This window comes from Anomaloglossus baeobatrachus, assembly GCF_048569485.1.
Source record: "Anomaloglossus baeobatrachus isolate aAnoBae1 chromosome 3 unlocalized genomic scaffold, aAnoBae1.hap1 SUPER_3_unloc_3, whole genome shotgun sequence".
Classification (NCBI taxonomy): Eukaryota; Metazoa; Chordata; class Amphibia; order Anura; family Aromobatidae; genus Anomaloglossus; species Anomaloglossus baeobatrachus.
In genome coordinates this window covers 639,504-662,759 of record NW_027441782.1, presented here as the reverse complement: position 1 = coordinate 662,759, position 23,256 = coordinate 639,504, and positions in this window count along the sequence as shown.

Sequence of the window (23,256 nt, the reverse complement as noted above, 5' to 3'; positions counted from 1 at the left end):
CTTATGTGTATAACGGCGTTCGCTTGTTTTCATTGAGAGCTGGAATAGCCGAGGGGGGGGTCACCGGTACCCTCTCTGCATTCGGACATCGCTGGCAACAGCTGTGACCGTTAGGTCAACCTAACATTATCTGGCGCCCGAAAAGCAGGGACCCGTGTTGTAATCCCAGGACGCAGTGACCTGTCTTGCCAAGCCGAGGAGGAGGTGACCAGACGTGGGGACCAGAAACACCTGGCCAGGTAAGAGTTGAACCTTATTCTTCTCTTTATGCTCCCCACATCTGATCTCCCCTCTCCTCAACGCGCAAGAGGTACACTGTGAGTAGATACTGGGTTATTGGCGGGTTTCTACTGAACTCTGAGAGAGCCTTGCCAGCTGATGTTTTCTGTGCCTTGTTTGGTTGTTTGTTTGTTTGTTTGTTTCTCTGCCTCTCCGTGTGTCGCGTGTCTGCTCTCCTGTGCTTTGCTTCTGTGCTGTTGTCCTTGTTGGTTGTCATAGATCCCATACATCAGTGAGTGTTGAAAGGGAATAGTGTACCTGCTCTGTCCAATGGATGTGATATTCACTGCCCTAGTGTTAGTGGGAATAGCGCTGTTTGCCATTGCCATCGGATATAGAGTGTACCTTTGGTACAAGAAGGGTAACCCAGCACCATTCAACATACTCAGCCCCCTCGGAAGTTAGGACACCACCTTTCATAATAAATAAGGAGTTAGTCTCTAGGTATCTCCAGGAAAGGTGGTTTTAGACCTCACCTTAGGTAGGAATACAAAAGGAGTTAGTCTCTGAGTATCTCCAGGATAGGTAGGTTTAGTCCAAAGGACGTTCAAGGGTCTAAAAGCTGAAGAAGATAGAAGAAGAAGAAGAATGGGGCAAGGAATATCAAAAGACAGAAGAGCTGGATGCACCCTGCAACATCTCATTACGTGTTATCATGGCAAAAGAACAGCCAGTCAGTCCAAGGAAGTTTTTAAGACATTTGGATTGAAGGGGAAGGATCAATTGGACCCCAACAAATGGGACACAATAACAGCTACTAGAGCAGGAGTGATAGCACATAAATCATGGACTGAACTAGTCAGAACTCTTTCTGACATGGCAAAAACAGCCCACGATCAAGGTTGGATATATCATGAAGAATCAGACACATGGGAAGAAGCTGGGAAGAAGGCTAATAAGGATCAACAGCAGCCTCCTCTGTACCTGTCAGCTACTCCTGGAACATCTTCAAAAATAGCAGGATCCCCGGGATGGACCTGCACAAACTGTAGCCAACAAAATCCGGACTGGAGTGGAACATGCCTAGCCTGTGGAGCCCCACAGCACAAGCTACAAGCCACAGCACCAGTGCCTCTTTATCCCGTAGTGGAAAGAAGAGTCCTGATAAGACCACCTGTTAATCCACAAAACCCAGATGCTCCCAGAGATGCAGCTCCTCGTACGTATGATGACTACGTACCCTAGACTCCAGCCGAGCAGATGGCTTTCCTGCAAAATGCTCCAGACCCGACTAGAAACCCAGTCAGTTTTTCACGTTACCTGAACCAAATACAGGTCTCCTACAGAAGCACTTGGTTGGACATGGAAGGTTTGTGTAGAGTTAAAATGTCTCCCGAACTGTATGCCAAACTCACTGCCCACCTGACAGGACATGTTCCGGACGATACCCGTAATGTGGAATCGGGCCAAGACTTCATGATAAGACTCAATCTCTTCTGCGCCCAGGAGCAAAGAACTAAGGGCACAATGGGACCAGTGCATCAAGGTCCTGTGGAGAATGTCAGCTCATTTTACTACAGATTGATGCAGTCATTCGCAGATGAAGGGCTGGACATACAAGCAGCCGCAATACGTCGCCTGATGGTAAGATCCTTCATGGATGGAATACATGCACCGCTGGCAGAAAGATTGAAAGAGTGCTGCCCAGAATGGAGAAACATGGAAGACATAGATCTTCTAGTCAACAAAGCAAGTGGCTTAGAAACCGACGCAAAGGATAAAAGGAGCAACAAGAAAGTTGTCATAGCAGCAGTGGATGGTCAGCCAGAAGGTACAAGAAGGAAGGCACCGACCTGCTACTATTTTGGGAGTCAGAGGACATGTGATCAGAGACTGTAGAAAGAAGAAGAGGGACACTCAAAACCAACTCGAGAGTCAGGAGGAGAAGACTGCCTGACTTGCGGCAGCACGGGATAGGGATGCCAGAGGTCCATTTATACACGTCCCCCTTCACATTGGCAACAAGGAAATAAGAGCTTTGGTGGACTCAGGAGCCTCACGCTCCTGAACCCCAGGAACCTAGTGCCTCAAGGATCCATCTCATCTGAAGCTACTGTAGTATCCGGATTTGATGGACAAGCCCAGATAATCCCAATAACACATCCACTGAAGGTGAAACTGGGACCACACATGTTCGTGTCTAAATTCTTAGTGCCCCCCCTGGGTGGAGATGCCCTAGTGGGAGAAGATCTACTATCAAGACTACAAGCTCAGATTGTCTACAATGAAGATGGATCTGCTATCCTGCAAATTCCAGAAGATATCCCAGAAGAAGTCCTGTGCACTCTCCAGATGATAGAAGATCAACCAGAATCTGATGTTACACGTGAAGTAAACACGGATCCAATACTTCTACAAGTTCCTGCAAAACTCTGGTCCACATCAAAAACTGACTTCGGCACACTACCCATGCCCACAGTAAAAGTTTCAGTCAAGCCTGGAATTACGCCACCGCAGCTGAGACAATCCCCCCTCCCGCTACCTCTCGCAGTACATCTACCAGTACGTGGATGATTTACTACTGTGCTGCCCTAGTGAAGAGGAATGCTTACCTTTCTGGCAGAAGTAGGATGCAAAGCAAGCAGAGATAAATGCAGACGGTGGATTCCCAATGCGTCACTACTCATGCAACCGCTGTATGATTGCATAAAGAATGTTCCTTTCTCCCTTACAGAAGAAGCTCGACAAAACTTTCAAAAGCTCAAGGAACTAGTGATTGATGCACCTGCTCTGGCACTACCAAACTATGATCTCACCTTTAATCTGTTCGTAGCAGAGCTTCAAGGATTTGTCGTAGGAGTACTCACCTTCAAGACGGACTACCATCCTTACCAGCCATTACATCTATGCTGTTCTCAATCAAGTGCAGCTGAAACACCTCTCCATGGCAAGACAAGTCAGACTTCAGTGCACGCTGTTGCTACCCCCAAACATCTCATTTGCTCGAGTTACAAGTCTAAACCTTGCTGATCTGCTGATCTTCACAAGTTTAGAAGGGGGGACAGAAGAGAGGACAGAAGAGAGTGACAAACGTACCAGCGCACCATTTGATCATGATTGTCAGGAACTCATTGAACATGAGGCAAAGCCCCTGCACAATATACAGGCAACACCGCTTACAAATCCAGACTTTGAACTTTTTGTGGATGGTAGCAGATACGCTGATGAAGCAGGCAAGTTCCACACCGGATTTGCAGTAGTGACTCTATATGCAGTCTTAGCCAAACAACCGCTACCTCCACGCATATCTGCTTAAGAAGCAGAACTTCTTGCTCTCATCTGGGCAATTGAGTTTCTGGAAGAACGAACAGCGAACATCTACACGGACTCAGCCTATGCACACGGCATTGTGCACGATTTTGGCACTATCTGGCAGACTAGAGGATTCCTCACAGCAACAGGAAATCCCATCAGGCATGGAGCCTCAGTGAAGAAACTAATGGAAGTAGCCTTGATACCAAAACAGCTAGCAATCATAAAGGTTGCTGCCCACACCAAGGCTCAAACACCCAAGGCAAGGGGAAATCGCTTGGCCGACCAAACAGCAAAACAAGCCGCCTTACTCCCTTTGAAGGAGACGGAAACAGTGTCAACGACGGAGGAAGAAATGCAGAACCTCTTTGAGACACAAGAAAACGCCTCTGAGGAAGAAAAGGCCGGATGGCGGGCCAAGGGGGCAGAAAAGGTGGAGGGGATTTGGCGCCTAAACGGACTTCCCGTCCTGCCACGCAGTTGGTTCCCTGCCATTTTCCAAGTACTCCACTACCCCACACACGGTAGCACAAACTCAATCATGAACCAGATGCAACCATATTGGGTAGCCCCCGGCTTCAGACAATACGCCTCCCAGAGAATAAAAGCTTGTCACATCTGTCAACAACATAATCCAGGCCAGCTAACTAAAACCCCGCAAAGACACATGCCAAAGACGTTTGCCCCATTTCAAAGAGTACAAATAGACTATATACAGTTGCCAAAACATGGCATCTACGAGTTTGTACCTGTCTGTGTAGACCTCTTCTCAGGATGGCCAGAGGCCTATCCTGTAAGCTCAGCCACGGCCTGAATTACAGCAAAGAAATTGGCCTGTGAGCTGGTGCCTCGGTTTGGACTCCCTGAAGTCATAGAGTCAGACCGAGGTACTCATTTCACTGGACAAGTTTTCCAGAACACCTGTACCCTGTTAGGCATTCAGTCAGCCTTACACACGCCTTACCACCCACAGTCATCAAGGAAAGTGAAAGGTTAAATGGAACTCTAAAGCTCAAACTAGCCAAGGCAGTGGAGGAGACTGGTAGACCATGGACAGAATGTCTCCCCATAGCTCTTTACTCTACAAGGACTACCCCGCAGGGAAAGCACAGGCTCTCACCCTTTGAAATACTCTTTGGTAGTGCACCCAGATTAAGATGCTACTTCCCGCAGGAGTTACACCTGCAATGTGATAGCCTAACGTCTTATGTTGTTTCCCTGCAGAGGAGACTAACTGAAACCCACCAAAGGGTCTACTCTTCTCTACCTGATCCTGATGCCGTTCCAGGAACCCACTCTCTAAAGCCTGGTGACCGGGTCTACCTAAAGAAGCACGTGAGAAAGACCCTTGAGCCACGATTCGAAGGGCCTTTGACTGTCCAGCTGACCACTCCAACCTCCGTCAAACTTGAGGGGAGATCGATATGGGTCCATGCCAGCCACTGCAAGAAGGCCTAATACTGCTGATAAGTATTTCTATGTGTACTCCCTTTTTGGGGCCTTCTACACCACGGCAGAATTCATTTGAGACCCATCATGAAGTGTTAGCTGAAAAACTTGAGATCACAGACTGCTGGATATGTACACACGCACCTGTGACAGCCTCTTCCATGCCATACTTAGCCATACCAGTCCCAATAAACAAAGTGTTTCAATGGGGAGGCTGTTACAACAGACTATCAGTCAATGACACCAAGTGTTACTCTGTTTACTAGTTGCTTATGTAGTGTTCAAGTTGCTAATGGCTTTGTTTTCCCGCTGCTTGAAGCAATGTAGATACAATGATTATTCAGCACCCGTATGAAATCACTAATATGCCTTTTTTTCTTCTCTACTCTTTCCTCTAGAAATCACCTTGGCGTATCATGATGAGACTCCTATCGAGAGGCATGCAGGCAGTCCTGGGTGACGGATGTGAGACGACACTCCCTGAGCAAACCCGTGGCTCAGAAAGTATCTGGAGGCTAGCCTGCTCTCTCTATAGTCCACCGCTTCTCAATGGCCCCCTGTCCATCAATCACGCCAATAGGGGGGATTGTGAGGAAAGAGTTAACCTTTTTCACTGACTTAGAAAATAATAGAAATTCTTTCTCCCTGGCAAGACCAAACCAGACTTATTTGCGTAATAAACTGTGAGACCAACCTCAAGGACGCAGAATGTTTTGACTTAGAGACGACTGAAAAACATCTTGTTATGGGAGTATAAGTCATTATATTAATTTCTCTTGCTGGGAATATGCAATCCACGCCTTAATGAATGTAGATTAATGAATATGTATGGCGCATAGTTACGCCCTAATCAATTTTGTATAACTTTGTAATGTAAACAATACCAATACACTTTCTGTTCGGAGCCGCACATCTCCAGTCTTATGTGTATAACGGCGTTCGCTTGTTTTCATTGAGAGCTGGAATAGCAGAGGGGGGGTCACCGGTACCCTCTCTGCATTCGGACATCGCTGGCAGCAGCTGTGACCGTAAGGTCAACCTAACAATATATATATATATATATATATATATATATATATATATATATATGCAGTGGGTGAGCAGACCCCTCTGCAAAAGGGAGCATAGTTAACCCGGAAATGTTATTAATAAAAATGTTTTATGTTGTATGCGTGTATGCTGAGTCAGGGTACTCCCTAGGTGCCAGTGTAGTGAGTGGTTCCCCTGGTAACAGTGACAGGGAAGGGGGAGGAGCTGGCAGCTTAGGAGGAAAAAGGAAGTGTGTAAGACAAGCAGTTGTCTCGGGGACAGGAGCGGAGCAGCAGAGCCGGGGCAGAGTGTGGAGCTGAGTGGGCAGAAAGCAAGAAAGAAAGAAGGGAGCTGGAAATCAGGGAAGCCGGTGAGAAAAGGAGCGAGCGGAACCTCATAGTGTGAAGCAGTCCGGTGTGGGTCCGGACTGTGGGTAGCCAGCAGTGGGAGCCGGGCGAAGTGGAGTAGTCAGGCACATCACCACTGGAGGGGACGCAAGGACAGGCTTCCCCCAGCTAAGAAAGCGTCTCAGCACCTTTATGGCTTTGTTCGGGACTTTGTGAGAAGTAGCATCCGGGGCAGCAGTGTGTGCACGTCGGGCAGAGTGTGTGAGCAGAACAGCAGGGGACACCGGAGAGAAGGAGGTGGACGTAACCTCAGAGCCTATTCTGCCGGTGTGGGTCCGGTGTATGCTTGGCTGAATAGTGGGTGCCCGAAGGAAGTAGAGTACGGAGGGCATATCCCCACCCGAGGTGACGTTTGGTCAGGGTGTCCCCAGCTCCACAGGAATTGTCATCTGCCAGATTTATTGCTGACCGGATTGCTTTGTCTGGACTTTTAACTGTGAAGAATAAAAGAATGTTTGTTCCTCGCATTGTACCCTGCCTGAAGAGTGTTTGTGCGCCGGACAACATCTGCACCACGACCACACTCTGCCCCACCAAGTCAGCTCCTGTCCCCATAGTGACGGTGGAACCAGGGGTAAGCCTGATACCGAGGGCCACGACTACAAGGCCGGAGGCACCCCTGGCACCCCGTTACATGTGGCGTAGTCGGCAGGATCCGGATCGTATGCAAGGGGACCCGCTCCAAGAAGATGGAGACCAAGTGGTGCCGAGGGCCCCTGATCCGGACTCTCAGCGAAGATTTACAGTCCCAGGGTGGGAAGAAGAAACAGTGCCTGAAGTGAAGGACCGGGCACAAGATGGCGGCAAGATGGCCGTTGTCTGGGAAGACACAGAAAGCGCGCGCAGAATTGGCGCCAAAAGAAGAGCCTGGGGCTGGCCGGTGCCGAAGAAGAAGGCCGGAGTACTCCGCCCAAAGAGGGGAGGCGCCAGCTCCAGGACACGGAAGAAGAAGAAGAAGTACCCCAGCGGAGGAGTCAAGATGATGCGTGAGGCTGGGGGTGGAGTCTGTTTAAGAGCGGGAAACGAGGACCCGTCTCCACTCTACCCAGTCTCAGCATTGACACCGCCGCCGTTACCAGCAAGATTGTCAGGGGCGGCGACGCCTTCACCACCGAGAGGAGCTGCAGCAGCTGCGCCTGTGGAGCCATCCTACGTCCCTGCGTCCTTACAGAGGATCCGTCAGCAGCCGGGACAATCCCTAGGGGCATACATCCAGACCCAAGCGGAGGAAGGGAAGAGGGCCTGGCCCCCAGAGTAAGTCACCACTGCTGATCTGTTGTTTAAGTCCGGCGCCGTTTAGCCGGCAGAAGGTTTTTTAAAGTTCACGGGATGAGCTCCCTTCTGTGTGTTTGTACGGGCAGTCGCCCCATCTAAGACCGGGAGCGCTGTTGCCAAGCCTCCGGGCGCCCATCTAAGACCGGGAGCGCTGTTGAGCCTCCGGGCGCTAGTTGGAAGAAGGACCGGGGGCGCTGCAGAAACCGCCGGGCGCGGGACTGGTGGCCGTCCAGAGGAGGAAAGCTGCGCACACTGGTGGCCGTCCAGGGGAGGAAAGCTGCGCACACTGGTGGCCGTCCAGAGGAGGAGAGTTGGGCACACTAGTGGCCGTCCAGAGGAGGAGAGTTGCGCACACTGGTGGCCGTCCGGAGGGGCAGAACTGGGCACACTGGTACCCTCTGTGTGGGGGCTGCGCCTATTGTGGACGGTATTGCAGACTTTTACGTGCTTCTGTGTGTTTTAAGTAAGAGCCGTGCCGGGAGGCTCGGGTTTTAAGAGGGGAGGTATGCAGTGGGTGAGCAGACCCCTCTGCAAAAGGGAGCATAGTTAACCCGGAAATGTTATTAATAAAAATGTTTTATGTTGTATGCGTGTATGCTGAGTCAGGGTACTCCCTAGGTGCCAGTGTAGTGAGTGGTTCCCCTGGTAACAGTGACAGGGAAGGGGGAGGAGCTGGCAGCTTAGGAGGAAAAAGGAAGTGTGTAAGACAAGCAGTTGTCTCGGGGACAGGAGCGGAGCAGCAGAGCCGGGGCAGAGTGTGGAGCTGAGTGGGCAGAAAGCAAGAAAGAAAGAAGGGAGCTGGAAATCAGGGAAGCCGGTGAGAAAAGGAGCGAGCGGAACCTCATAGTGTGAAGCAGTCCGGTGTGGGTCCGGACTGTGGGTAGCCAGCAGTGGGAGCCGGGCGAAGTGGAGTAGTCAGGCACATCACCACTGGAGGGGACGCAAGGACAGGCTTCCCCCAGCTAAGAAAGCGTCTCAGCACCTTTATGGCTTTGTTCGGGACTTTGTGAGAAGTAGCATCCGGGGCAGCAGTGTGTGCACGTCGGGCAGAGTGTGTGAGCAGAACAGCAGGGGACACCGGAGAGAAGGAGGTGGACGTAACCTCAGAGCCTATTCTGCCGGTGTGGGTCCGGTGTATGCTTGGCTGAATAGTGGGTGCCCGAAGGAAGTAGAGTACGGAGGGCATATCCCCACCCGAGGTGACGTTTGGTCAGGGTGTCCCCAGCTCCACAGGAATTGTCATCTGCCAGATTTATTGCTGACCGGATTGCTTTGTCTGGACTTTTAACTGTGAAGAATAAAAGAATGTTTGTTCCTCGCATTGTACCCTGCCTGAAGAGTGTTTGTGCGCCGGACAACATCTGCACCACGACCACACTCTGCCCCACCAAGTCAGCTCCTGTCCCCATAGTGACGGTGGAACCAGGGGTAAGCCTGATACCGAGGGCCACGACTACAAGGCCGGAGGCACCCCTGGCACCCCGTTACATATATATTATAGAGAGAGAGAGAGAGAGACCCAAATATATATAATAAATACAATATTCAACCTATATAATAATATGCATCATAGCTTGTAGATCCAATAGGTCTCTTTTCTGCTCATGACTTCCACCCGATTGTGAATTTGAGGGAGAATATGGTCAATAGGGGGGACTTTTATTCTGGCATTTTTCCCATGTTCAATTGTAGTGTCTCTATAGCCCATGTAGCATAAAACCAATTTTAATGTTATGTCTGTGGGAATTGATCCTGGTATGGAGTTCCTGTACTGTTCTCCCAACATATAATTTGCCACACTCACATTCTATTATATAGATGATAAAGGATGATTGACAAGTGAGGTGGACTTTAATAGGAAAAGACTCCTCTCCCGAGGAGGATTTGAAATTATATCTATTGTGTGAAATAGACCTACAACACAGGCAATTCTTTCTGAAACATTTAAAGGAACCTGCCATCAAACCGGAGTCGGGTATTTTAACCCCTATTGTAAGGCTATGTGCGCACGTGTGCGCTCTGCACCGCACCTAAAAGGTGCGCTTCAGAGCGCAGCTGAAAAGCTCCGTTCTGAAGCGCATGGTGCCGGCAGAGAACGTGCGCTCTGCATGCAGCTCCTGCCATAGACAGGGCAGGGGCTGCCGGCAAAGCGCACGGAAGAAGTGACATGTCACTTCTTAGAACGCGCGCTTCGGGCAGCAGCCGAAGCGCTGCGCTCTAAGACGCCACGTGCGCACGGCCCCTGCACAATCGCCATAGATTATGCAGGGGACGCAGGACGCATGCAGTTCCGCTGCGCTACAAATCGCAGCGTAACTGCATGTAATTACGCAACGTGCGCACATAGCCTAAGGGCTCTTGCTCTACTTGGAGCCAGAATACACTTTAAATTAGGAGCCCTTCTGAAAGTAATACCTGGTTTCTCAGGAATGCTACCCTTTAACAAAAGGGTCATTCAAGAGGATCCCCCAGTGTCTGGATAAGATCACCCTTATTTGGTCACAATCTTTACTATATGTCATAAGACAATTGGAGGTGAAATCCTTATTATTGGTCCTGATAGGTATTATACCTGGTTTTAGTGCTTGTTTGAGCAGCTTAGAATCTCTATACGCTTTCTTGATAAGTGACAGGATATTCCTTTTCAATAAAACGTCTCTTCATGATGTCGGCTTGTTCATGGAAATCCTCGTCAGAGGTGCAATTCCTCCTAATCCTTTTATATTGATTCTTTGGTATATTAGTGAGCCATTGTTTGTAGTGGCCACTGGAAAAATTAATATAACCATTACAGTCTACTTTTTTAAAAAATGTTTTGGTTATGATTTCCCCTTTACGGTGTGCGAGGGTCAGATCTAGGAAATCTATCTGATCTTTCGGGATCACTGAGGAGAAAGTAAGACCCCAATTGTTATCCCCATGATACTCCACAAACTCTTGTATATTATTTTCACTGTTGTTTCAAATAAATACCAGGTCATCAATATACCTCTTATAAAGGATGATATGTTTAAAATACGGAGAGTTATATATGAAAATCTGCTCAAAACACCCCATGAATAAATTTGCGAAAGTCGGTGCGACTTTTGAGCCTATCGCAGTCCCACACCGCTGGTGATAGATGGTATCCATGAACATAAAAAAATTAAAAATTGTTATCTAAGATGAAATGCATCCTTTTAAAATGAACTCTTTTGCAGTGCGGGCAGTTTATCGTCCATAAGTAAGTATTGTTTAATACACTCCATTCCCAATTCATGAGAAATATTAGTATATAGTGCAGACACGTATAATATCACAAAAAGATATGAATCACCCCAGGAGATCTCTCTAGTAAAATTAATGAGATGTATAGAATCACGACGATAACTTCGGAGCCTGATGACATGAATATTCATAATTTTATCAATGTAAGTCGCTAGATTGACCGTAAGGGAATCTATCCCAGAAATAATCGGTCTACCTGGAGGGTTGATAAGGTCCTTATGTATCTTTGGGAGATGGTAATAAAAAGCCATTTTGGGATATTTATTTTCTAAAAACTTTCTCTCTCTATCATTGAGTTTATTATTTCTGATAGCTCCCTGTATAAGGGCTTGATATTCATTCACGGCTATTGTATATTTACTTTCATCCGAGATTTCATAGTGGACCTCATTGGAGAGATTTCTAAGGGCTTCTCGAATATAAGCATCCTTGTCCTGCAGGGTCACTCCCCCACCTTTATCAGCAGGCCTAATGATCAGATGGTTCTCTTTGAGGGTTTTTATTTCTGTTCATCAATAGTGAGATTATGTTTGCTTGATCTCTTATTGGATTTTAATTTTTTCAGATCATCTAGTCACAGAAAGTCTTTATGTGATGCCCCTTACTATTTATAGTGTAGAAGTTCGAATTTGGTCTAAGATCCGTGTGAAAATATTTCTGTTGTATCAATTATTTCTGGAACCTTGGACTAGAGATGAGCGATGTTCGAGGTTCGCCAATTTCATGTTCGAGTGATTTTGGGGGGGGGGCTCGAGATCGAACTCGAGCTTTTTGCTAAAAGCTCGACAGTTCGAGTTACGTTCGAGAACGGTTCGATCACCAAATGCGTGGCTTTTTACAGCTACAGTATACAGGGAGCCATCGCTGGCAGCCTGCAGTATACTGGTAACCAATGTAAATATCGGGTATCCAAGCAAAGCGCTTTGGTTAGTAACCCAATATTTACCATGGTTACGTGTGCAGGGAGCCGACACTTCCCCGCTCGGCTCCGCCCCCTCCTGCACTCGGCATGTACACACACACTCACACTCACCTGTCCCCAGCCATGCAGTCCCCGGCACTGACGTCCTCAGGGACACATGGCCCCGCTAGGCTCCACCCACCTTGCACTCCGCCGCCTGCACACATGGCCCCACTAGGCTCCACACACCTCGCACTCCGCACACATGACCCTGCTCGGCTCCACCCACCTCGCACTCCGCACACATTACTCCACTTAGCTCCACCCACCTCACACTCTGCATACATTACCCCGCTAGGCTCCACCCACCTCACACTCCGAACACATTACCCCACTTGGCTCCACCCACCTTGCACTCCGCACACATTACCCTGCTTGGCTCCACCCACTCTGCACTCCGCACACATTGCCTTGCTTGGCTCCACCCACCTCGCACTTCGCACACATGGCCCCGCTTGGCTCCACCCACCTCGCACTCCGCACACATTACCCCACTTGTCTCCACCCACTTCGCACTCTGCACACATTACCCCGCTAGGCTCCACCCACTTCGCACTCCGCACACATTACCCTGCTCGGCTTACCTGCGGTGATGAAGTCCCGCCCTCTCAACCTAAGCGCTGTCACTGTCCTCCATGGTCACCGCTTGTCACATCTCCTCTCGCTGCCGACCCGAGACTGTGACTAGCGGTGATGTCACAGGCTCCCACGATACTTGGCTGTGAAGGCGGCGGTCATTGAAGTCAGTAACAGCTCTGCTATCAGCAGTTCAGGAGATCGTCACCGCAGGTAATGTACCTCGCTCCTGACAGCAGCACTTGTCATGCCCTGCAGTGACCTGGGCTGACCTATTGATGTTAGCTCAGGTCACTGCATTGCTCTCCCAGCGAATGGGAAACATTCTGTTCTTCATTGACTGGGACATTGGCTATGGTATGGATCGTCGTGGGACCCCCTTTGATTACAGCAGACCTGGATTTGTTTTTCTTTCTAATTAATTAGTGAAAGAGGGAATGTGTTGAGGAGTGTTTTTTCAAATAAAAATGTGTTTGTCATCCATTTTTTTTTTATTACTGACTGGGTTGGGGATGTCGGGTATCTGATGGACGCCTGACATCACGAACCCCAGGGCTTGATGCCAGGTGACATTACACATCTGGTATTAACCCCAGATATTACCCCGTTTGCCACCGCACCAGGGCACGGGATGAGCTGGGGCAAAGCACCAGGATTGGCGCATCTAATGGATGCGCCACTTCTGGGGTGGCTGCGGCCTGCTATTTTTAGGCTGGGGAGAATCCAATAGCCATGGACCTCCCTAGTCTGAGAATATCAGCTGTCTGTCTGAGACCCCAGCTGTCTGCTTTACCTTGGCTGGTGATCCAATTTTGGGGGGACCCCCACGTGTTTTTTTTTCTTTTTAAATTATTTATTTAATTTAAAATGATAGCGTGGGGTGCCCTCAGTTTTGGATTACCAGCCAAGGTGAAGCTGCCAGCTGTGGTCTGCAGGCTGCAGTCGTCTGCTTTACCCTAGCTGGCTATCAAAAATAGGGGGGACCCTACGTCATTTTTTTTTTAAATGTATTTATTTTTTCACATGAAAGGCACCAAAGGGTGCAAAATTACAAAATGCAGGAGAGTGGGACATTACATTGTGTCTTTCTGCCATTATAATGACAGAAAAGACTGATATGAAGTGTACAAGCAAAGGAAAATCACCAGAGCGCTCTACGCTGTGAAAAGCAGTAGAAAATGGCACTGGAGTGAACATGTGACCGCCTCATGTAGGTTGAAGCTATGGATCCTGGGTAAATTTATGAATTTTCCTTCCTTCAGTTTTTTTGCAGTACGCAAAAAAAAACAGAAGGCACACTGATGACAAACAGATGCCACACGGATGCACCCGTGAAAAAAACGGACTGTTTTTTGTGGACCGCAAAAACGGATCGGTCGTGTGAATGTAGCCTTATTCTGATCTGCCGTTTATAAACAGCAGGCAGAAATAAGTGAATAGCGCCCCCCAGCGTCAGAAAATCTCCGCGGTTTCAGGGGGTAGCTGAGACCCTGGAGATCATGATTCAGGCCGGTTTTTCCGGTCCCCGCTCACGTGATCATAGGTATACACCGTATACCGATGATCACGTTACAGTACATCGCGTTACAGCGCCGGTAAAAAAATATTTATCTCCCATCTGGCATGAACAAACATGTCAGATGGGAGATAAATCTCCTCCCCGGTCTCCCGGTGTCGAAAAAGTGTCCCCCCCGTTCCCTCCCGGAAATCCAAGACGGTTGCGCGCACAGCAGCGCGCCGGCCGCATTCACCATACTCCTCTGATTTCTGTCGCATGTGCCATGACACATGCGACAGAAAACTCCTTCCCAGGCCCTGCCAGGTCTGCCCCTATAGCCCCACCGGTGTTCCCCGGTGTCCCACGGTATCTGTGCAGCATTCATCCCCCGCGGCCCCCTCCTTCACAATAGACGCTGCCGCATGCACAGAGCGACTGTCAGCTCAGCTTCCTGTATAATAGCGAGCTCTTTTGTTTAGTATTCATTCAGCTGGATAACTGGACTTAAAGGGGTATTCCATCTCCAAGATCCTATCCCCAATATATAGTAGGTGGAATAGCAATAATATCAGCAAATACCAATATTTGGAAATGTAGAATAGTTCTCCTGATTAGGCATGCCATTACCTCATGAGCAGGGCATTGCAGCTTTGATAGCAACAGTTACAACATGGACTCTGCTGCTGTGGACCCGGGGAGAGTGGGTGCAGATTCATTGCACCCACACTCCCCACATGGAGGGTCTGCACTCCTAGAAAATGCAGGATACGTTCCCTGAGCGTGTCCCCCCATATTCTAGACGATCCAGAGTCGTCGTGGGACCCCCTTAATTTTTACAATAACTTGGTGAAAGAGGGAATGTTTTGGGGAGTGTTTTTTCAAATACATTTTTTTTTGTTGTCTATTTTTTTTGTTAGTACTGGCAGTTTGTGATGTCGGGTATCTGATAGATGCCATGACATCACAAACTGCTAGGCTTGATGTCAGGTGACCTTACAGCTAGTATTAACCCCATTTATTACCCCGTTTGCCACCGCACCAGGGCACGGGATGAGCTAGGGTGAAGCGCCAGGATTGGCGCAACTAGTGGATGCGCCACTTTTGGGGCATCTGCGGCCTGCTATTTTTAGGCTGTGAAGGGCCAATAACTATGGACCTTCCCACCCTGAGAATACCAGACCACAGCTGTCCGCTTTACCTTGGCTGGTGATCCAATTTGGGGGGGACCCTACTTTTTTTTTGTAATTATTATTATTTATAAAATAATTATAAAAAAAGAGCCTTGGGTGACCTCCACATTGGATCCCCAACCACGGTAAAGCTGCCAGCTGTGGTTTTCAGGCTACAGCCTTCTGCTTTACTGTAGCTGGCTATCAAAAATGGGGGTACCCAATGTAATTTTTTTTTTTAACTATTTTTTTAAATAAAAAAAATTAATGGGCTTCCCTGTATTTTGATTGCCAGCCAAGGTAACGCCAGGCAGATGGGGCTGGCAACCCATAGCAGTCTGCGTTATCTGCGCTGAGAATCAAAAATACCGCGGGGCGCTACGTAATTTTTTTTCATGATTTTTTACAGCACTGTCATGTCAGGCAATCAAAATACAGGGAAGCCCATTTTGTTTTTAGTTATTTAAATAAATAATTTTAAAAAAAATATATGGGCTCCTGCTGCATTTTTTGTATTGCTAGCTAAGGGTAATCCAAGCAGCTACTGGCTGCTAACCCCCACTGCTTGGTGTTACCTTCACTGGCAATGGAAAATCCAGGGAAGCATTTTTTTTTTTTTTTGCCAAAAAACGTCAAAAAAAATGACGTGAGCTTCGCCATATTTTTGTATGCTAGCCAGGTACAGCAGGCAGGTACGGCTGCACCCAACCCCCAGCTGCCTATTTGTACCCGGCTGGGAACTAAAAAATATAGGGAAGCCCTTTTTTTAATTATTTCACTTATTTCATGAAATAATTAAAAAACAAATGCCGTGGGCTTCGCCCAATTTTTGTGTCCGGCCAGGTACAACTAGGCAGCTGGGGATTGAATCCGCAGCACAGGTTTGCCCGAGCTTTTTGGGCCCCCCTGCTGCGAATTGCAATCCGCAGCCGCCCCAGAAAATGGCGCTTTCATAGAAGCGCCATCATCTGGCGCTGTATCCAACTCTTCCAGCAGCCCTGGTGACGGTGGCTCGCTGGGTAATCATGAGTTAATACCAGCTTTGTTTTACTAGCTAGTATTAAGCCAGAGATTCTTAATGTCAGGCAAGTTTGACCCAGCCATTAAGAATCTCCAATAAAGGGTTAAAAAAAGACACCACACAGAGAAAAAATACTTTAATAGAAATAAATACACAGACACATTAGAGACTCCATGTGTATTACTCCCTCTTATCCCACCACGATCCATGCTCTTCTGTCTTCTTTCTCCTTCAATACATGCAGCTCTGCTACATCAGCAGCACTGCATATGAGGAAGGATGCTGCTTCCCGTGCAGCCTTTTCACTACGGGAGTGAGAAGGAGCTGCTGCCTGTAAGCGGTGACGTCACCACTGACAGGCGCGTTGCTATAGCAACGGTGATCTCTGTGGCAGCCGGTTAAAAACGGAACGGGGAAGCAGACCGGGAACCCGACCGTGTGCCAGAGCATGTCACCAGTACACGGAGATACACAAACGATCACCGCGTACTGGAGAGATGCAGTGACAGGACCTAGGACAGGACATAACGTCTAGCCATGTGACCAGTCTGTAGCCAATGAGATAATAGACACGTGACTGGTCACATGGCTATTTTGACATCACGATAGGTCCTGTCATCACTGCTGGTTACCGGGAGGATGCAGCGATTAACGATGGAAAAGCGGCTGGAGACAGATTGCAGGACGCATCGCGGGCACCGGTAAGTGTTATGGCAATGTTTATTAACTGTATGTGTACATTTATAATGTGTTTTTATGTGTTTGTGATTGCCTCCCATTGTTTTCAATGGGGTTCAAGAGGTTCGTCGAATGGGGCACCGTTCGACGAACCGAACCGAACTCGAACTCATCGGGGAGTGGCTCATCTCTACCTTGGACTTATGAATTTGGAAGTGTCTGGTCAATGTGATTTTTCTTATAAATCTCTGAACATCCAGGTATAGTTCAAAGTCATCAGAGGAAGAATCAGGACAAAAGAATAATCCTTTACTATGTACCTTGCTTTCATTTTTTGTGAGCTCATGTCCAGAAAGGTTAAAGATGCAGTGTGTGCATGCCGGTCACACCATCACACAGCAGGGCCGGCACTGCGCAGCCTCCTGGTCATGCTGCAGCTAGTGTGCGCATGACAAATAATGCTGCCCGGCCCACTACAGGCACTGGCCCACTACAGGGACCGAACCATCTGGCATTTGCCAGAATTGCCCTATTGCCAGTCTGGGCCTGTATGTATATATATATATATATATATATATATATATATATATATATATATATATATATATATATATATATATATATATATATATATATATATATATATATATATATATATATATATATATATATATATATATATATATATATATATATATATATATATATATATATACAGTGCTTTTTTTGCGGCAGTACGCGCCGGTACGGTACGATACCGGAAAATCCGAAGAGCGCTGAGGGAAAGCACCTCTGGCTCTGTCCACATGGCTAATTTGTAAACTATGCAAATTAGCCATGTGTGGAGCGGAGGTACAAGCAGAACAGCTACTGGAGCTGCAGGACCTGCGATGATGTCACGTACATGTGACTAGCGTGGGCGGAGCCATGGAGTTTTGCCCAGCGGGAAAGAAGATGGAGAAGACTCCAGGTAGGGGTGGGATTCAGCCGGTTCTGTCCGGTTCGAGTGAACCGGTTAAAATAGCAGCCGGTTCCCCGAACTGGCAAGAAACAGCTCTGGCGATCCGGTTGCCTGTATTCACTTGTGTTAGTGTCTTTAAGAGACTAACAGAAATGAATCCCCATACCTCAGCGCCGCACTTCCGGGTACAATGGAGCCTGTCTGCTTCCTGACCCGGCGTGCAGCGACGCGCTGACATTGCAGAGGTCACGGCAGTATGAGGAGGTAGTTCCTCCTAATGCCGCCTGTCAGCGTCAGACTGTGCAGAGTGGCGCGGAGGAGAACAGAAGACAGAGAGGCCGCCACCGGTGCTTGTGTACCACCCTGCGGGCTCGGCTGCGACTGCCGAGCCGCTCGGATCCATGCTCGTACGATGGGTGGCTCGAGCTCTTCACGGACCCGGGGGTCACATCGCTCTGCAAGGGGGTTGGCGCTACACGCAGGGACTTCGGTGGGGAGTTCCACGGCCTGGGCCGCGGTGGTTTGAAAGGGATGTAAGTTCGTGATGCCACCCACGGGTTGTGGTGAATAGATGGACACCACCACTGCTGTTAACTAGGCCTCCCGGGGACGGTGTTGCGCAGCTTGGTATTGACCCCTCCGTGGGTAGGGAGTGATGGTCCTGGAGGCTCAAGGAAGGTGCTGAGGCGAGGGAGTGGGTGCGTGCTGGGTGCTGGCGCGGTGCGCGGTGCGGTGCGCGGCCCGAAGGCACTGGTGTACTCACTATGTCACAATACACTGGAGTCTCTGGTAAACCAAACGGGATGATGAACGGGGCCCGCAACCGGCTGCAGCTTCTCCCTGAACAGGTTGGTGGTTTCCGCCTTTCTCCTGCACCTCTTTGTGTGAATGTTTTGACTCCTATGCCTAAGCAACGGTAGTCCGCTCCCCGGCTTGCTGGTTGTCGGAAGAGCCCTGTTTGCCCACAGACGCTGGCCCTTTGGGTCTCTATGCCTTGGCGGTGGCATTACCTTGTATGGTTGGGCTGTTGTCTTCTAACGGGTCTTGTGTGGGAAAGGTCCTTAAGTCCAGTCCTCAATCAGTTGATTTGACTCGGCTCTGTCAGTTCGGGGCTTCGTACTAGGTCTGAGTACCCCTCCTGGTGCTCCGGTTTCCAATCGGTTTCCCGGTTCGGTACCGGCGGGCCACTGCCCGACCCCGGTCCCTACGGTTCCACCGGCTGTAATCCCAGCTCCTGCAGGCGGCCACCACCGTCTGCCTCCTTGCCAGAGGTGACTGGGCTCCAACCCAGCCACCTGAGTAGACTATTGGCAGGCCTGGTCACAGGTCTGCCCTTGAACTTGACCTCTCTCCTTCACTGTCAAGACTCATCTACTTGTGCTCTGGAACTTGTGTCTTTTTCCCGCCTCCAGGCCTGTGAACTCCTCAATGGGCGGAGCCAACCACCTGGCTCTGCCCCCCTGGTTTGGACATCAAACATGGAGGGTGGTGACAAGGTTTTTAAGGTTGGCTGCTGTCACCTTTTTAGGGAGGGGGTGTGTGTGCATGGGACTACCTGGGACGACCTGACTAGTCCAGGGTGTTACACTTGAAGCAGGTAAGCGCTCAGTGAGCTGAAGATGCCGGGAGGAGGGGCCGCATAAGATGGCAGCTATATGGGGAAAGGGGCTGCAAAAGATGGCAGCAATATGGGGAAAGGGGCCGCAAAAGATGGCAGCTATATGGGGAGAGGGTCCGCACATAGATGGGAGCTATATAGGGACAGGAGGCTGCGTAGATGGGAGATATATAGGGAGAGGAGGCTGCATAGATGGGAGCTATATGGGGAGAGGAGGCTGCATAAAGATGGGAGCTATATGGGGAGAGGAGGCTGCATAAAGATGGGAGCTATATGGGGAGAGGAGGCTGCATAGACGGAAGCTATATGGGGAGAGGAGGCTGCATAAAGATGGGAGCTATATGGGGAGAGGAGGCCGCATAAAGATGGGAGCTATATGGGAAGAGGAGGCTGCATAGATGGGAGCTATATGGGGAGAGGAGGCCACATAAGATGGGAGCTATATGGCAAAAGGAGCACATGGGATAAAATCTGCTGGGAAAAGAAGCCATGATGGGATGGGATTTGTAGGGGGAAAAGGGCCATTATGGGATGGGATCTGCAGGGGAAAGAGACCACATGGGATGGGATCTGTAGGGGGAAAGGAGTCACATGGGATAGGATCTGCAGGGGAAAGAGACCAAATTGGATGGGATCTGTAGGGGGAAAGGACCCACATGGGATGGGATCTGTAGGGGAAAGAAGCCACATGGGATGGGATCTGTAGGGGGAAAGGAGCCACATGGGATGGGATCTGTAGGGGGAAAGGAGCCACATGGGATGGGATCTGCACTGGAAAAGCAGCCATATGGGATGAGATCTGTATGGGGAAGGTCGTCCGTTCCAATTTTAGCAGGGCTGCTTTAGTAATAATTTTTAAAAATTGTAGAAAAATCGTTTAATACAATATGACTGATAGTGACTGGAACAACTGGTGCTGGACAGGATTGTGAAGGTAGAGGAGGGGAAGAAGGGGAAAGGTGTTCACTCGCCGGCTTCAGACGCGCACTGCGAATGCGCAGTGCGTGTCTGAAACTGACAAGGAGAACCCGGAAGAGAAGCCTGCTGCACTGGTAAGTATAAATGTGCGCAGGATAGAATGAGCGACGGGGACGTCGACATGTGACTCCATGGTATCATGCCCACAGGGGCGTGATAACACAGAAAGTATGCAGATGCCCATAGGGCAAGGCGCCGCCCATGGGGCCAGAGGCTCTGTAATCTACATAGGAAATATGAAAGTAATAAAACGTTTTTTATTACTTTCATATTACACAATTTTACAGCACAGGGATGGGTAGGGAGCTGCTATTAGGGCAAATGTGCGTCTGCTAATTAGAGATGAGCGAACCGGTCGCGGTTCGGCTTGAGCTTGGATCGCCGAACGGAGGTCGCGTTCGAGTTCGGTTCGGCGAACCACTCGAAGCCCATAGGAAACAATGGGAGGCAATCACAAACACATAAAAACACATTATAAATGTACACATACAGTTAATAAACATTGCCATAACACTTACCGGTGCCCGCGATCCGTCCTGCACACTGTCTCCCGCCGCTTTTAAATCGGTAATCGCTGTGTCTTCCCGGTAACCAGCAGTGATGCAGAACCTATCGTGACGTCAAAATAGCCATGTGACCAGTCACGTGTCTATTATCTCATTGGCTACAGACTGGTCACATGGCTAGACGTCAAGTTCTGTCCTAGGTCCTGTCATTGCATCTCTCCAGTATGTGGTGATCGTTTGTATATCTCCGTGTACTGGCGAGATGCTCTGGCACACGGACGACTCCCTGTTCCTGCATGGGGCGCTCTTTACAGAGTCAGTCCACATGCAAGGACTGGCTGTCACAGCCGGTGAATAGTGGCACCGGGAATCACGTGATCGGAGCACCGTTGCTATGGCAACCCGGCTGTGAAGTCACCGCTAACAGCCGGCAGCCTGTGGTCACTCTCACTGAGTGATTTCTGCACGGGGCAGCAGCGTCTTTCTCCCCTGTGCAGCCTAATGTAGCAGAGCTGCATGGGTTAAAGGTGAAAGAAGACAGAAGACCAGGATCGTGAAGGGGTGAGAGAGATTAAAGGGGTGGTTCACCCATTTTTTTTATTTTCCCAATGAGTGTCACTTACCATTATATGCTTCTTCTCCATTGGCTTGTATTTCCAGTTCTGGCACTGAGCGGCGCTATTTTGCACGCTCAGTGCCTGTCACATGACCCCCTGGAGCTGTGGCCGCCAGTATCCTCTGACGTCCCGGCATTTCCGGGCTCTCAAACTTGATGTTACGTCAGAGGATGCCGGCGCCACTCACACTGATTGACTGGGCTGTGGGCGGTGACTACCGCACGTCACAGCTCAGCATCGAGGGGAGGATCCGGAGAGCTTTAGTGTGGAGCGGTGAAGGCAGAGCGCGCGCTTACCATCCGTCAGCTGTGGGAGGGTATGGGCTCCAGTGTGGAGTACAGGGGGGTTTCCGCCGCTGAAATCCCCCGTCACGCAAGTATGTGATCACACTGTCCACCCGCCCGCTATGCTCAGCTGTCAGGAGAGCGGGCGGTGTCGGCAGTGTGATCATATAATCCTAACAGCAGAACAGGTGACCGGGACGCTGCATGGGACCAATCTGCTCCACTCTGTCACCTGCACAACAAGTCCCAGAGTGGAGACAGTGACATGCTCTGCTCTGACACATAGTGTGCTATATGTCACTAACTGTCTCCACTCTGGGACTTGTTGTGCAGGTGACCGGATGATACATGTCACTAACTTGCTCCACTCTGTGACTTCTGCTGCATAGTACCAACTGTATACACCATGATTACCATGATTAGGCAGTGCACACAGGAAGGAGGGGAGGGAACTGTTGTGGTGGAGATCTGAGGGGAGGGAACAGTTTGGATGGAGATCAGAGTGGGTGCGAGATAGATCGCTAGTTACTGCAAAGGATTATGGAAGTTGTAGTAACTGAACCCAGGAAGTCAAGAGAGCGATTAACTCCATCAGAGCTGGAGCCAGAAATGAAGATGTTATGCTAGAGCATGATAAAAGGTAATATTGGTAAAATAACGTGATAGATGTGTGGAGAGGCACATAATAGCAAGATTTATCAGAAAAAAAAAATCAAGTTTTGGTAACTGGACAACTTCTTTAATAAAGATGGAGTCTCTAAGTGTGTCTGTGTATTTATTTCTATTAAAGTATTTTTCTCTGTGTGGTGTCCTTTTTTTAACCCTTTATTGGAGATTCTTAATGGCCGGGTCAAACTTGCCTGACATTAAGAATTTCTGGCTTAAAGGGGTGGTTCACCCAATTTTTTTTATTTTCTGTAGGAGTTCTACTTACCATTCTAGGTGTTTTCTCCATTGGCTTCTGTTTTCATTTCTGGCACTGAGCGGCGCTATGCTGCACGCTCAGTGCCTGTCACATGACCCCCTGGAGCTGTGGCCGCCAGTATCCTCTGACGTCCCGGCAATTCCGGGCTCTCAAACTTTACGGGTACGTCAGAGAAGGCTGGCACTACTCAGATTGAGTGACAGAGCTGTGGGCGGTGACTACCGCACGTCACAGCCCAGCATCGAGGGGAGGAGCCGGAGGACGTCAGTGTGGAGCCGGCTAAGCGTCCTGCAGATGGTGAGGCACGGGGCGCCAGTGTGCAGTACAGGGGGGGAAGTTCTTCAGCTGAAATCCCCCCCTGTATCTGATCACACTCTCCACCCGCCCGCTCTGCTGCGATGTCAGGAGAGCAGCCGGTGTCGGGCAGTGTGATCATCTGCTCCTCCCAGCAGCACTGCAGGACGCAGCAAGACACTGACAGGCATGTCACCGCTGTGCTCTGCCAC